The sequence below is a fragment of the Geotrypetes seraphini genome, chromosome 2 (genome assembly GCF_902459505.1).
Source record: "Geotrypetes seraphini chromosome 2, aGeoSer1.1, whole genome shotgun sequence".
NCBI classification, from domain to species: domain Eukaryota; kingdom Metazoa; phylum Chordata; class Amphibia; order Gymnophiona; family Dermophiidae; genus Geotrypetes; species Geotrypetes seraphini.
Genome location: NC_047085.1, coordinates 421,885,899 through 421,900,285, shown reverse-complemented (window position 1 = coordinate 421,900,285; position 14,387 = coordinate 421,885,899). Strand labels below are relative to the sequence as shown.

The window sequence follows — 14,387 nt, the reverse complement described above, 5'->3', positions numbered from 1 at the left end:
AAATCTGGGGAAAAATCCTCTGGCAGCAAAGCAGGACTCATTGCCAAGGCAGGAGATCCAAAAGAAACCTGCAACTGGCTATCTAAGACAGGGGAAAGGTCACCAGAGGCATCAACTTTCTCATAGTATTAACTGATGAAGAGTTTTTTTCTTTTTAGAGGATTGTGCATTTTTTGTTGTTATTGCAAAGCTTGTTTGTAAGCTATTCAGAAAATTTTAAATGTAAACTGCTCTTATACTTGTTGTAATTGGCAGTGTATAAAGTCAATAAATCAAATCAAACTTACCGTATGTGCATGACAGAAGAGCGAGACTTGGGTTTGATTGCATGTGATGATCTTAAGGTGGCCAAACAGGTTGAAAAGTTGACCGTGAAAGCTAGAAGGATGCTAGGGTGCATAGGGAGAGGTATAGCCAGTAGGAAAAAGGATATATCGATGCCTCTGTATAAGACTCTGGTGAGACCTCATTTAGAATATTGTGTACAATTCTTGAGGCCACACCTTCAAAAAGATATAAAAAGGATGGAGTCGATCCAGAGGAAAGTTATTAAAATGGTATGTGGTCTTCTTGATAAGGCATATGGGAACAGACTTAAAGATCTCAATTTGTATACTTTGGGGGAAAGGAGAGATGTGATAGAAATGTTTAAATACCTATGTAATATAATTGTGCATGAGTCGAGTCTCTTTCATTTGAAAGGAAACTCTGCAATGAGAAGGCTTAGGAGGTGATAGGCTCCAGAATAATCTGATAGATTTCTCATAGCATTCCATAAATATAGGAGACAATCACATGCATTGTTTAATTTTCTGTCTGCTCAAGGTTGTAAGAGCAAGAAATCCTTGGAACATACACTAGCATTTCAGGCTGCTTTCTATGATAGGGAATTTAGGCTACTGTTGCGTAGTGCTTGCTCTTACAAGCACTTAAGAACTCAATTGAAAACTCATCTTTTTTCAAAATATTTAACAAACTAATTTAAATCATCCTTAGGTTATGTTATTTTAATCTTCTGCTCACCGCACTGAACTTATGGTTATGCAGTTTACGATGTTATATTATGTTATGTTAGGAAATACTTTTTTACAGAAAGGGTGGTAGATGCGTGGAACAGTCTCCCGGAAGAGGTGGTGGAAACAGAGACTGTGTCTGAATTCAAGAGGGCCTGGGATAGGCACGTGGGATCTCTCAGAGAGAGAAAAAGAGCTAATGGTTTCTGCGGATGGGCGATTTGGCCTTTATCTGCCATCATGTTTCTATGTTTCTACTGTATATAATCAGAAAAGTGAGGTACCATACCAATTAAAATAACATTGTATTAAATTCATATAACAATAACATACCATAGTCACAAAGAAAGCACAATAAGATGCCAGACTCTGCATGCAGTACAACATCAGAGAAATAAAAACAAATGAATTTCTTCCTGAACAGTGCAAAATATAAGCAGCAGATGTAAATTCTCAAAACTGACATATTTCAATCACTGAATTTAAAATAAAATAATTGTTCCTACTTTTGTTGTCTGGTGATTTTATTTTTCTAATCATCATTTCTCAGTTTCTGGCTATACTTCTGTCTGTGCTCTTAACTCTGTTTCCAGGACCTTCTTATCTATTTGCTGGTTTTCTATCCTTCATACATTTTTGGCATTAACTTTTTATTATCTACGAAGTTCCAAAGTATGATTTATTTGAGCCTCAACCAAATGTCACCCAAGTATTTACAAGAATGTTTGATGCCTTATGCACCTTCAAGGATTCCTCAGCTCAGTCTGGTTTGGTTGTTCCTACTCAGAAATGTTTGCACTAAGAATCAATAAGAAAAAGTGTGTTTTTATGTGCTACTGGACCATCAGAATGGAATAGATTTGCCTGTTTATCTTTTGTTTCGAACAGATTTGTATCAGTTTAAGAAAATGCTGAAGAAACATTTTTCTGTCAGATTAAATATTTTACTTAGTAATAACTTTGACTGAAGTACTGTATTGACTTTATTTTTTACGGCACACCATGAGTTTGTCTTTGTAGTTTGTTAATGAAAGATTTGTATGTTGTGATTTAATATGTATGTATTGTAATTCACTTTGGATAAAAGCAGAATAGAAATAATAACATTCAAGCTTTCTTCCATTTTATTGTTTCCTTCTCAATCTATTTTTCAATGTCTTCCCCTCCTCTCCATCCATGTGCACCGTCTCTTCCCTCTTTATTCCTGTTCCCAACAATCCTAAACAGCATTTCTTCCATCTCTCTTCCCTTTCCATCCCTGTGCTCCATCTCTCTCCCCCTCTCATGTTCTGACATCGGTCTTCCCCTTTCCTTTGGTCTGGTATCTTTCTTCTCTTCTTCCCACAGTCTGGCATCTCTATCCCCTCCTTCCTATGCCTCCTCTCTCTACTGTGGTAGGCATCTTTTACTTCTTTCCCTTCTCTGGCACCTCTATTTCCTTCCTTCCCTTCCCCTTCTCATGGTCTGACATCTCTCTCCTTCCCTTCTTTTCCCCCTTCCCGTAATCTGGTATTACTCTTTTCTTCCTGTAATCTGGCATATCTCCCTTTCTTCCCTTCCCTCCTATTGTAGTCTGGCATTTCTCTCTCCTTCCCTCTTCCCCTTCCACTGGTCTGACATCTCTCTTCTTCCCTTTTCCCATGGTCTGATATCTCTCTCTCCTTCTTGCAGTCTTGATATCTCTCTCCTCCTTCCTTTCCCTGGCATCTCTCTCTCCTTCACTATCTCCCCCTTCCCCTTCCCATGGTCCATCTTCCTTCTTTCCTTCCCCTGAGGTCTGCTGTCTTTCTCCTTGCAGTCTGGTATATCTTTCTCCCCTTCTTCCCTTCTCCCTCCCATGATCTGGAATCACTGTCTTCCCTTTCCTTCCTTTTTTTCCCACAGAGGTCTGGCATCTTCTTACCTTTTCCTCCCCATCTCCACAGACCAGCATCTCTGTAGTTTCAAGTTTCAAGTTTATTGATTCTTAATGAATCGCCTATTATAAATTACTAGGCGATGTACAAAACCATAAAACATGTAAAATAAACAATGGTGATAATATAAAAACTGATTTTTGTTATAGATTAAAACAAAACAAAACAAAACAAAAAAAAAAATGACAAATAAAAATACTTATATATTAAAACCAATATTAGTTTTAGATGCAATACATACAAGAATTGTGAGGAAAAATGGGGGAGAAATTACAATATTTTAGCAAGAAAAAGAGGGTTACAACTATGGTAAAAAACAAATAGGAGGGGAAGTTAAATTTGGTAAAAAAAAAAAAAAAACTTTAAGAATCATACGCATCTTTAAAGAAGAAAGTTTTTAATGCTTTTTTAAATACGGCTAAGTTTTTTAAGTCCCTAATATACTGAGGTAAAAGATTCCATGATTGAGGGGCAAATACTGAAAACATATCATTACGCCTAGTACCAATTACCTTTAAAGAGGGGACCGTAAGAAGGTTAGAAGAAGAGGAGCGAAGTGAACGAGAAGTATTGTAAGGGATTAACCATCTATTTATAAACTGTGGCTCATTAAAATTTATGGCTTTATAAACTAGAAGTAATACTTTGAACGTAATGCGGTGGTTTACAGGAAGCCAATGAGATTTTATTAAGAGGGGAGTGACGTGATCGTATTTTTTGGCATTATAAATTAATTTAACAGCAGTGTTTTGAATTAATTGTAATCTTCTTTTTTCCTTTAGAGTGGTATTGATGAGAAGGGAATTACAATAATCTAATTTGGAAATGATTAGAGAATGGATAAGAATATTAATAGATTTAGAATGTAAGAACTTAGTAAGTGAACGAATAAGACGTAATTTAAAAAAACATGATTTGACAGTATTACTAATGTGATCATGGTAAGTGAAATTATTATCTAATAAAACGCCTAGAATTTTGATAGTGGAAACCTGTTTTAATTCTGTATTATTAATAGAAATTGGAGAAATTAAATTTAGATCACTTTTCCAGGAAAAAAACATTGTTTTTGTTTTATCTAAATTTAAAGCTAATTTGTTTGTGGTAAGCCAATCTTTTATTGAGAGGAGTTTATTATTGATACTTGTAATATCGTCTAGGCTTTCTGGGTCTAAAGGATGAATTAATTGTATGTCATCAGCGTATGCATAAGTTGTAAAGCCTAGAGACTGGGTTAAATTTAGAAGTGGAGAAAGAAAAATGTTAAAGAGAAGGGGAGATAGTATTGATCCTTGTGGAATGCCGTAAGTATTTGAATAACTTTTGGAGATACTGTTGTTGAAGCTGATGACAGAAGAACGACTATCGAGGAAAGAAGAGAACCAATCCAGAACTTGGTCTTTGATCCCGATTGATTTTAAACGGTCTAATAAAAGGTCGTGATCTATGGTATCGAAAGCAGCTGTTAGATCTAGAGAAATAAGAATTACCGACTTGTGATGATCTAAAAAATAATGAATGTTATTAGTCAAGCCTATCATAGTATATTCAGGCTGTAGTACCCTCTCCCACCCCCCAGTGAGATCCAGCACTATTTTACCCTTTTTTTTTTTAACACTGCACTCTTCGAGCCACAGGCAGCATGAGTGAAGTAAATTTTCTGCCTTTGGTAGCCTCAGAAGCTTTCCCTTTACTACAGCTTCCTACCACAGGAACAGGCAGCTGTAGCAAAGGGAAAGTTTCTGAGAATGCCAAAGGCAGCATGTTTACTTCACTGCCTGCTGCTTGAAGAGTGCAGCACTAGAAATAAGAGTAAAAAAGAGCCAGATTCCACTAGGCGGGTGGGTGGGGGTTGAAATTCTGGACTCCATTAGACATCTCAGAGGTCTTGGAGGGCCGCCATCAGCTTGTAGGCCTTGCAATGAAGACTACTGCACTAAAATGTCAAGTTTAAATGGTAGCGAAACATAGAAACATGATGGCAGATAAAGGCCAAATGACCCATCTAGTCTGCCCATCCACAGTAACCATTATCTCTTTCTCTCTCTCTCTCTGAGAAATCCCAAGTGCCTATCCCAGGCCCTCTTGAATTCAGACACAGTCTCTGTTTGAAAGACAGGCGCTAGATTCTTTTTCTTTTCTCACACAAAAATTAAGAACATAAGAATAGCCTTACTGGGTCAGACCAATGGTCCATCAAACCCAGTAGCCTGTTCTCATGGTGGCCAATCCAGGTCACTAGTACCTGGCCAAAACCCAAGGTGTAGCAATTTTACATGCTACCAATACAGGACAAGCAGTGGCTTCCCCCTTGTCTTTCTCAGTAAAAGAGTATGGACTTTTCCTCCAGGAACTTGTCCAAACCTTTCTTTAAACCAGCTACGTTATCTGTTCTTACCTTCTGTATCTGTGAGAGCTGGGTTTAAAGATTAACTTAATTTAAAACAACAGGGGCTTTTCCTGATACCTTATGGATTCTTTGTATTTATTTATTTGTTTAGATTTCTATCCTGTTCTCCCGTGAGCTCAGAAAGGGTTACAATTGGCATTCACAGTAAAGTTACAGGACAATAAAATTATAGGCATTTGAAGAGGCAGGTGCAAAGACGTAGAGAGAGAGAAGGGGAGTGGGAGCAAGGAAAGGGAGGAGGGCAGAGATGGGGGAGCGGTAGGGGAGCAAGGAGTTAGAAGAAGGGGAACAGGAGAGGGAGGAGAGGAGGAGAGAGGAGAAAGGAAGGGGAGCTAGGAGGAGGTTATTCATTAGCACTGTTCAATTGAAGAGATAGGTCTTCAGCATTTTCCGAAAGGTCATCGGCAAGTCTTGTGATCTTTTCAGATAACAAATGTGCATACACACATACGCAATCAACCAGGAAGTATATGTGATAAATAACTTTAATATGATGCCTACAGGGTATACAGCTACATTGCTTCTAGTTACAGGTATAGGATCATCATAGTAGGCTCTAGCCTCCCATGACTGCGAGGAGGCATGAAGGGTCTGGGCTGCAGAGACTTGAGGCTAAATCCCCATAGTGCACAGAGTAATGGAGCAAAGAACAGAAAGAAAGAAAGAAAAAAAAAAAAAGCTCCTAGAAAAGGCTCTTCTAAAAATACAGGTGCATAGTGTGGCAGGGAAGCACCTGTCACATCCACAAACTCTGCTGCTAACACTAGCCCAGCCAGACTAGTGCCTATGCTTAGAGAGAGGAGTAATAGGGTGGTAAAGCCTAGCAGGCAAGTTTCTGATCCTTCAGGACAACTGATAGGGACCAGTGCAGCAGTAAAGCCATGTTTCACTAGGGCTACTGGTAAAGCTGACTATAATTTCTCAGCAGTAGAAGAGAGTAACCAAATGGTTAATGAAAGGGAAGATGCTAGTAGAACTGTGCTATACCAAGACATGCAGCAGTCCCAGGAAAATAAATCCCTTTCAGCTGAGATTTGGGGGAGGAACCGGTCTTCTCAGGCACAGAGGCAGAGAAACAGCACAGGATGGAGAACCCCAAGCACCAACTCCTACTCCTTGTAGGAGTGTTGTAATCTAATCTAATATAATCTTTGGTTTATATACCAGGTCATCTCCCAGTGGAGCTCGACTTGGTTCACATATAATTAAGACTAGAGTACATAGCAGAAAACATAGGAGAAGGAAGAACTAATTAAAAACTAAAGTAGATATTAGGTTCCTAGAGAAAACTTTTCCTGGAGAGGAAAGGGTTGGCAGAGAAATGATAGTAAAGCTGGCAGAAGTAAAGTGATTCACCCACAGAGAGGGGGATGGTGGGAAGTGTTGAAGAATATCCCATGGAAGTAGAAGAGCCAGTTTATGAAGTGGAGGAGGAAGAATCTGGTATGGAATATGATTTTGAACCAGAACAAGTTATATCAGATGAAGAGATGTTTGAATGATCCATTAAAAGTTAGAAGTATATATGGAATGATTCTATTAAATAAGAGAAAAAGAGTGTTCTCCTTAAGAGAGAGTTTTGAATGAAAAGTGTGTCAAGCTTTGGGGGAGGGGAGTGTCTGTGTTTGAAACCCCAGCACTGCTGAAGCAGAAAGCTGTGTGGTAGCGAATGACACGGTGGCTGTTACCCACAGCTAGCAGCAGGTAACCCGCCAAAACGGTGGGGAAAAAACTGTTCACCTTGGCTATGGGGACAAGGCCATTCACGGTGATCTATCGCGCGCGGTCATCTATCGTGCTCCCTCCCTCCTTACTGATTGCTGCTGCTGCCGCCCAGTCCTAACAATTCCCCACTACCCTCCCAGCCCCTTACCTTTGTGGCCGGCGATTTCTAAACTGCCTTCTTACAGCAGCCAGAGCGTTGAAGCTGCATGTGGCTGCCGTAAAGGTCATCTCTGATGCAACCGGAAGTTGCATTAGAGATAACCTTTCCGGCAGCCATATGCAACTTCAACGCTCCGGCTGTTGTAAGAAGGCAGTTTAGAAATCACTGGCCATGAAGGTAAGGGGCTGTGAGGCTTATCAGCACAGTTGTGCACTGCAAGCAGGAAACACTCCTTCTACCTGTCATACCGGGGCCTGTTGTCCGGGGGGGGGGGGGGAGCGCGGGTGCATGGTTTAAGCAGCTAAGAGGTATTCTCGCTGCAGGGGGTGTGTGAAAGCACCACAAAGATAAGGGGCAGGGAGGGAGAAAGGGAAGAAAGGTGGGGTGGAGAGGAACAGATGCTGAAGGGACATGGGGAAGACAGAGTGGGGAGAAGACGCTGAAGGGACATGGGGAAGACAGAGTGGGGAGAAGACGCTGAAGGGACATGGGGAAGACAGAGTGGGGAGAAGACGCTGAAGGGACATGGGGAAGACAGAGTGGGGAGAAGACGCTGAAGGACATGGGGAAAACAGAGTGAGGAGAAGACGCTGAAGGGACATGGGGAAAACAGAGTGAGGAGAAGACGCTGAAGGGACATGGGGAAAACAGAGTGAGGAGAAGACGCTGAAGGGACATGGGGAAGACAGAGTGGGGAGAAGACGCTGAAGGGACATGGGGAAGACAGAGTGGGGAGAAGACGCTGAAGGGACATGGGGAAGACAGAGTGGGGAGAAGACGCTGAAGGGAAATGGGGAAGACAGAGTGGGGAGAAGACGCTGAAGGGAAATGGGGAAGAGAGATTGGGAGAAGACGCTGAAGGGAAATGGGGAAGAGAGAGTGGGAAGAAGATACTGGCAGGGAAGAAGACAGAGATGCCAGACTATGGGGGGAGCGGAGGAAAGAAGATGGGTGCCAGACCAATTTGGGGGGGGGGAAGGGAGAGGCACAGTAACAGAGCAAATGGAAGATGCAGAGAGAAGAGAGACAGTGGATGGAAGGAATTGAATGAAAAGATGAGGAAAGCAGAAACCAGACAACAAAGGCAGAAAAAAATTCTATTTATTTTATTTTATTTTTTTGCTTTAGGATAAAGTAGTATATTAGTTGTGTTGATAAAAATTTATAAACAAAGCCCTGCCAGCTAAACATCTCTTTCTCTAGTTCAGCAGCCAGAACTATGATTTATAAAGAAGGAATAAGCTAAATATTGCAGTACTGAGGCTTGTATGGATGCTGCAGGGACGGGGCGGTGGAGGGGACGGCGGGGACGGGGCAGTGAAGGGGATGGCAGGATGGAGACAGGGCAGTGAAGGGGATGGCGGGGAGGGGGCAGTGAAGGGACGGTGGTTCGGAGACGGAGCAGTGACAGGGACAGATTTTTCCCCCGTGTCATTCTCTACTGTGTGGGAAAAGCTGAGTCTTTTGAGGGTGTTTTAAAAACTTGCACATTTGACCAACCCTTGAGTAATAAATATCTGGGAACAATGGATGGGAACAGGATTATTTTGATCTTATTAAGGGTGATTAGCATTCCCCACATATCTGCCCCAGCTAAGGAAAGGCAGACAAGTTATGTGATACTCAATTGGAAAATAAAGGCAACGAGCAAACTGTACCAATCAGTACTAATTCTTCCTATCCAACTCACATCAAGAGGAGTTAAGGAGAATCAAAAGAAAATAAAAAAGGAAAATAGGCAACATATTTACTACAATATCGGTACATAATTCTAAGAAATTATTTCACAGCCTTCTCAACATTCTGAACCTTATTTTAAAGATATGTTTACAAATGAGCAGGATCCAGGAAAACAAAAGAATCAGTTCCCCATGTAATCAGACATTTATAAGGAAATTTTATGAAAAAGGTACCATATATACGTGAATATAAGTCGAGACCCCCATTCCTCCCCCCCCAAAAAAGGAGGAAAAATGGTTGATTCAAATACATGACAGGGGCTTAATATTCAAGTGCCCTGCCAGGCTCTGCACCCAGCCCCCTTCCCTCACTCCCTGCCAGGCTCTGCACCCTTTCCCCCTTCCCTCCCTCACTCCCTGCCAGGCTCTGCACCCTTTCCCCCTTCCCTGCCCTGCCAGGCTCTGTACCCAGCCCCACTCCCTCCCTCACTGCCTTGTACCATTTCCCTCCTTCCTAATGCCTTGCAGGCCTTCATCAGGCCTGCCGCAGGACCTGGTGGTCCAGCAGTGGGCTGGGATATAAGTGATCCCCGTCTCCAGTGCCAGCTGAATTTTAAAAAAGAGTGCAACCTCCCTCCCTCCTCGGCGGCCTCTTCGTGGTAGACGGGACAGGAGGAATACCTTCTGCCTCCTGTGCCTGTCAAAATTGACAACCACAACCTCCCTCCCACCTCCCCCACATACCTTTCAAGTCCCTGGTAGCAGCCGGTGCACGGAACAAGAGCAATCTTCCTGCCCTCCTGCTCTATTCAAGCCACTGGCTGATTGGCCGCTACGAGTTCTCCTCGACCAAGACTCTAGGTCTAAGCATGAGGAAAGCCTTTCACCGAATCTGAGTTTGTCTAGATACATCTGGGAACATTAAAATTGTTTGCCCATAGAAAAGCACTGACTTTTTTTGAAAATAAGACTTCATAACCATCATCTTTTTCTCTACTAAAAACATAGAAACCACCATAGTTGATATTTTTAGTATAGATTCATGAGATGATTCTAAAAATTTTGTAAAGTCAAGACTATCTGGTGAATTTACATTATCTATCTCACCCTCTTGGGCAATTTCCTTAACACCACAAGGAATAAAATATGCATTAACATCTCTATCATTCATAGTCAGCTGTAAAACATCCTTAACATATATTTTAAAGAATTCCCTAGGAGACAGAAAATGGGTAACAGGAAAATTTAGTAGTCTCAAGTTAATTGCCCTCAAAGTATTTTCAAGTGTTTCTAATTGGAGATGAATCATCAGGTTATCTTTGATAGATGATGCCTGTGCTAATTGGCAATACTGTACTTGATTTGAGTCTCTATTTTACTATAATTCTTTTCCCACGTATTAATTCTCAAATCTTGTTCAGTAAATTCACTAGAGGCTTCTTCAGTAAATTTACTATAAGATGACAAGTTATCTTGTAAGGACTTATATATATTAATTATAGCAAGCATGATATCTTTTAAGGAAACCTCTTGTTCACTTAAAAAGTATCTTTCAATGAAGAATAAACAAAAGGTATCAGTGCTGGCATATTAACTGCCTCAAGTCTAGGAGAGTCCAAATGCTGAGAAGGACCAACAGAATTCTGATCTTTCACTAATTCCTGTATAGGAAAATCTTGATCAAACCTTATATTGGATTGGTCCAATTTTTCTGAAATAAGTTGCGGGGATGGTGTTGATCCCCCATGAAGATATGGAGAGTTCAGGAGGAGAAGGAAGAGACTCAGATATAGGAGAAATAGCTATAGAGAAAAAATGTTTATCCAGCATCTGATTCATTTTCCCTTTAATACCTCCTTTCTCATTTACCAAGCAGAGCAGAATCTTGCACTCCATAGTCCAAAGTGGTTTTGAAGGGGCATGCCCCTTTGGTCATGCACCTGCGGCCATGTACCGCAGAGCAGAAATATCTCCATGTCCCAGGATCTCTTTGCAACGTCAGGAAGAGAGAAAGGTGCCCAGCCAGATGCCTGCAGCTGCTGAAGTTTCTCCTGATGATTGGGGAGCAGACATGCCAAATATCTCTTTTTAATTGTAGTACTTTTTTGGATTGTTTAGCTTTTCCACATATCTTCCACCCTAGGACTAGCAGGGTATTTCCTCTCGCTGATTCCTGTACAGTGATTCTTCTTTTCTTCCTTTTTTCCCTTCTTTTAGTCACATTCATTTTCATCTTCTAGCAAGAGCATACACACTAATTTGTGCATAAGCATTTTTTTCACTTATTAGTCAACACTTTTGGCTACACCACCTCACAGCTCCGTATTCTACTTTTTCTGGACACACTCTTCCATAGCTCCATTAATCTCTTTATGTTTCACACTCCACTAGTCACTCACACATCCACTGATTTTTTGCACAATACTATACTGCTGCATGATACCACATGGATCTTTAGATTGACCAACACATGCTGTTTCAATTTTTTACATATCATTTTATTTTTACACTATCATTTAAAGGACCCCTGAGGAAGACCACCTTGTCGAAACACGGACCGTGTTGGGTCCAACGCTCCTAGCGGACTAGGTCCTTAAGGTTTTTATGTGGATTGCTATGTTTATTTTTTTAATAAAGTCCATATCAGGAACATCGTCTCTCCACAGTGTTTCTTTGGTTTCTCTTGAAATATCTCTCTGTCCCAGGAACTTTCTGCACATCAGGAAGAGATAGAGGCGGCCAGCCAGATGCCTGCAGCAGCTGAAGTTTCTCCCAAACTCCCCTTTTTATTTTGTAGATTGGGAGTTCAGATGATCTTTTTAGATGCTACATTCATGTGGTAGATATCTAAAATTTGTATATGAGATGAGCACCACTATAGTGTTTTTTGGGCATTACCATTATGCTCTCCTGTGATCTGTCAGCTTATGAAAAATAGAAAAATGAAAATGACCATAACATGCAACTGCACTTTTCAAGTTTTCATCTAGGTCATCTCTGGAGAAACTTACATGTGTGCAGTTCTTATGCTTAAGATTGTATTTGTCTTTTGATGAATATAAGCTGCAAGCTTGAGATATGATCACCACAAGAGGGTGCCCACCTGACACCCCCGATCACTGGCAGGAGGGTGCCCAACCCCTCCTGCCGTAGGATGCTCCCCTCTGGACCCCCTGCTCTAACGGCCCCCCGCCATGCTAACACTCCCCGATGACCCCCCCTAACCTCCCTCCCAAACTAACCTCTTAATTGATGGCCGGTCGGGTGTTGCTGCTGTCCAGCCGGCAGGCCCGCCTCATTTGCCCGCCCTTTATCGGCCCATCCCCGCTAAGCCTAATGCCTGATTGGCCCAGGCGCTTAGAGCCTGGACCAATCAGCCCTTAGGCATAGCGGGTCCACCCATCCCCACTATGCCTAAGGCCTGATTGGACCAGGCGCCTAGAGTCTGGGCCAATCAGGCCTTAGGCATAGCAGGTCCTCCCATCCCCACTAAGCCTAAGGCGGGATCCGATAAGCCTAAGGCCTGATTGGTCCAGGGTCATAGAGCCTGGGCCAATCAGGCCTTAGGCTTAGCGGGGATGGGCCGGGAAGGGGCAGGCCCACCTCATTTCGACAAGGCGGGCTTGCCAGCTGGATGGCAGCAAGACCCGTCCGGCTGACCAACAATTAAGAGGTTAGTTTGGGGGGGAGGTTAGTTGGGGGAGGTTAGGGAGGTCATCGGGGAATGTTAGCGTGGCGGGGGGGGCACGGAGGGGGTCCAACATCAGCAGGGGTTGGGTACCCTCCTGCCGGTAATCGGGGGTGGGTGGGGGACAGGTGGCTGCGGCCGCTATACCTATTGCGTCTACTCTAACCCAATTATGTTACCGGCGTCTGTAATAAGGACGCCGGTTACAGAATTGGGGTTAGTGTAGGCCATAAAGCTTAGGGCAATGAGAGATGTTGAACCCTAAGTGGTGCCGCTGAGGATCTTACAAGGGTTGTGGATGTAATAGCTGAAAAATTACAGCTATTTTGGTGTAGGTCTATACAGTTATACTTCCCTTGAAAAAAACATATATAAATCAGTGCTCTATTTGTCCCATACAATTATATTATAATTCAACATTGAATCCAGAGTACTCCTTGGGGAATTTTGTACAAAACTGAAAATTCAGCAATATTCTGTACTGCTTATTTGTAGTATATTCGCACAGAATTTCCCCAACCAAATGGCCAAAATGTCCTCCTATTTCCATCTTCATGCTGCAGCCTCCCCTCCCTAATAGCACATTCATATTTCTTTGCCCCTACCCATTTTTTACAATGGCACATTCACAGTTCTGTGTCTCCCCCTCCCTTTATTGTACTCCTGGAGCTGGCTCTCCCCCTCTCTACAGAAATCACATAAAGTCTTCTCTAGCCTTTCAAACAGGGACACAAAATTCACTTTGGTGTTCACGAAATTTTTTTTAAATAGAAGCTACAGTGGGAAAGTGCTGGGGGAGGGAAGCTTGTATGGGGGAGGGGTTAATTATAAAAAATATTAAATTTTGAAAAAAAAGTTTGAAAAGTTATTGCTTCAAAGAAATGAAAAACATCTGACATTCCCCTGGTGACTTCTCTTTTTGAAAACTTCGAGATAAAACAAATTGCCTACAATGTATTATTTTTGGTTGTATCAGACATCCAAATTTTTGCTAAAAGCTGGATCTCTGCACAAATAGCTAGGTTGCCACCTTTTTGAAAGAGGCTTTCAGTTGAATGAATAGTATCCAGGTACAAACATAGTTCTAGTGGTGAATGAGAACATGGCACTGTGGCTGCAAAACATGAGATAAGAAAAACAAGTATCACTACTCGTTTCTACAAGCGTTAAGTGCGCACTCTACGACCTTATTCGATTAAAGAGACAGAGAAGAAACAAACGTTCAACAGTTTACCTGAACAACGACCAAACTTCCTGAGGAAAGCCACTAGATGCTACTACTCAGTTGCTAAGATGAATCACTAAAGCGTCTTAGAGACCTGACAGTTCCTGGGAGAAGGTGGGACTACGCATGCTCGTATCTGCCAGCCCTCCTACCCGCCGACTCCCCCCTCGTTACTCAGTCAAGCAAGTGACCATAGTCAGTGGCGGAAATTACGTAGTCCCTACCTTCTGGTGTGCGGTGTGGACAATCTAGCTCACGCACGCGCATTGTCTCTCTTTCGCTAGGTTTGCAGTTATTTGCGGTTAGGAAAGCGATTATTGCAGAAAGTGGGTGTTCTACTGGTTTTTAATTCTTCCTCTTGTTATTACTTTTTTTTTCTCTCTCTCGCAGGACGAGGCATTTCGCAATAGATAAAGAGAATGTATTTGGAAATGCCTACCTTCTCGAAGATACACACAATAAAAAGTTTGATAGCAAGCTGGTTGGGTGTATGGCATTGGCATACATTGATCAGCAGTGAGTTCATTCTCCTTCAAAAGTAGCCCCACTTAAAAAAATGAGTGAAGACCAC

General features: G+C 42.1%; 1 protein-coding gene across 1 annotated transcript in view; it reads right to left on the bottom strand.

The window, feature by feature from the left end:
• Positions 1 to 14,010, bottom strand: part of LRRD1 (leucine rich repeats and death domain containing 1) — a 68,800-nt gene extending 54,790 nt beyond the window's left edge. The window contains exon 1 of the mRNA XM_033931156.1: positions 13,826 to 14,010. The gene's annotated coding sequence lies outside the window, so the exon portion shown is untranslated. The remainder of the gene's footprint in view (positions 1 to 13,825) is intronic.
• Between the last annotated feature and the right edge of the window lie 377 nt (positions 14,011 to 14,387).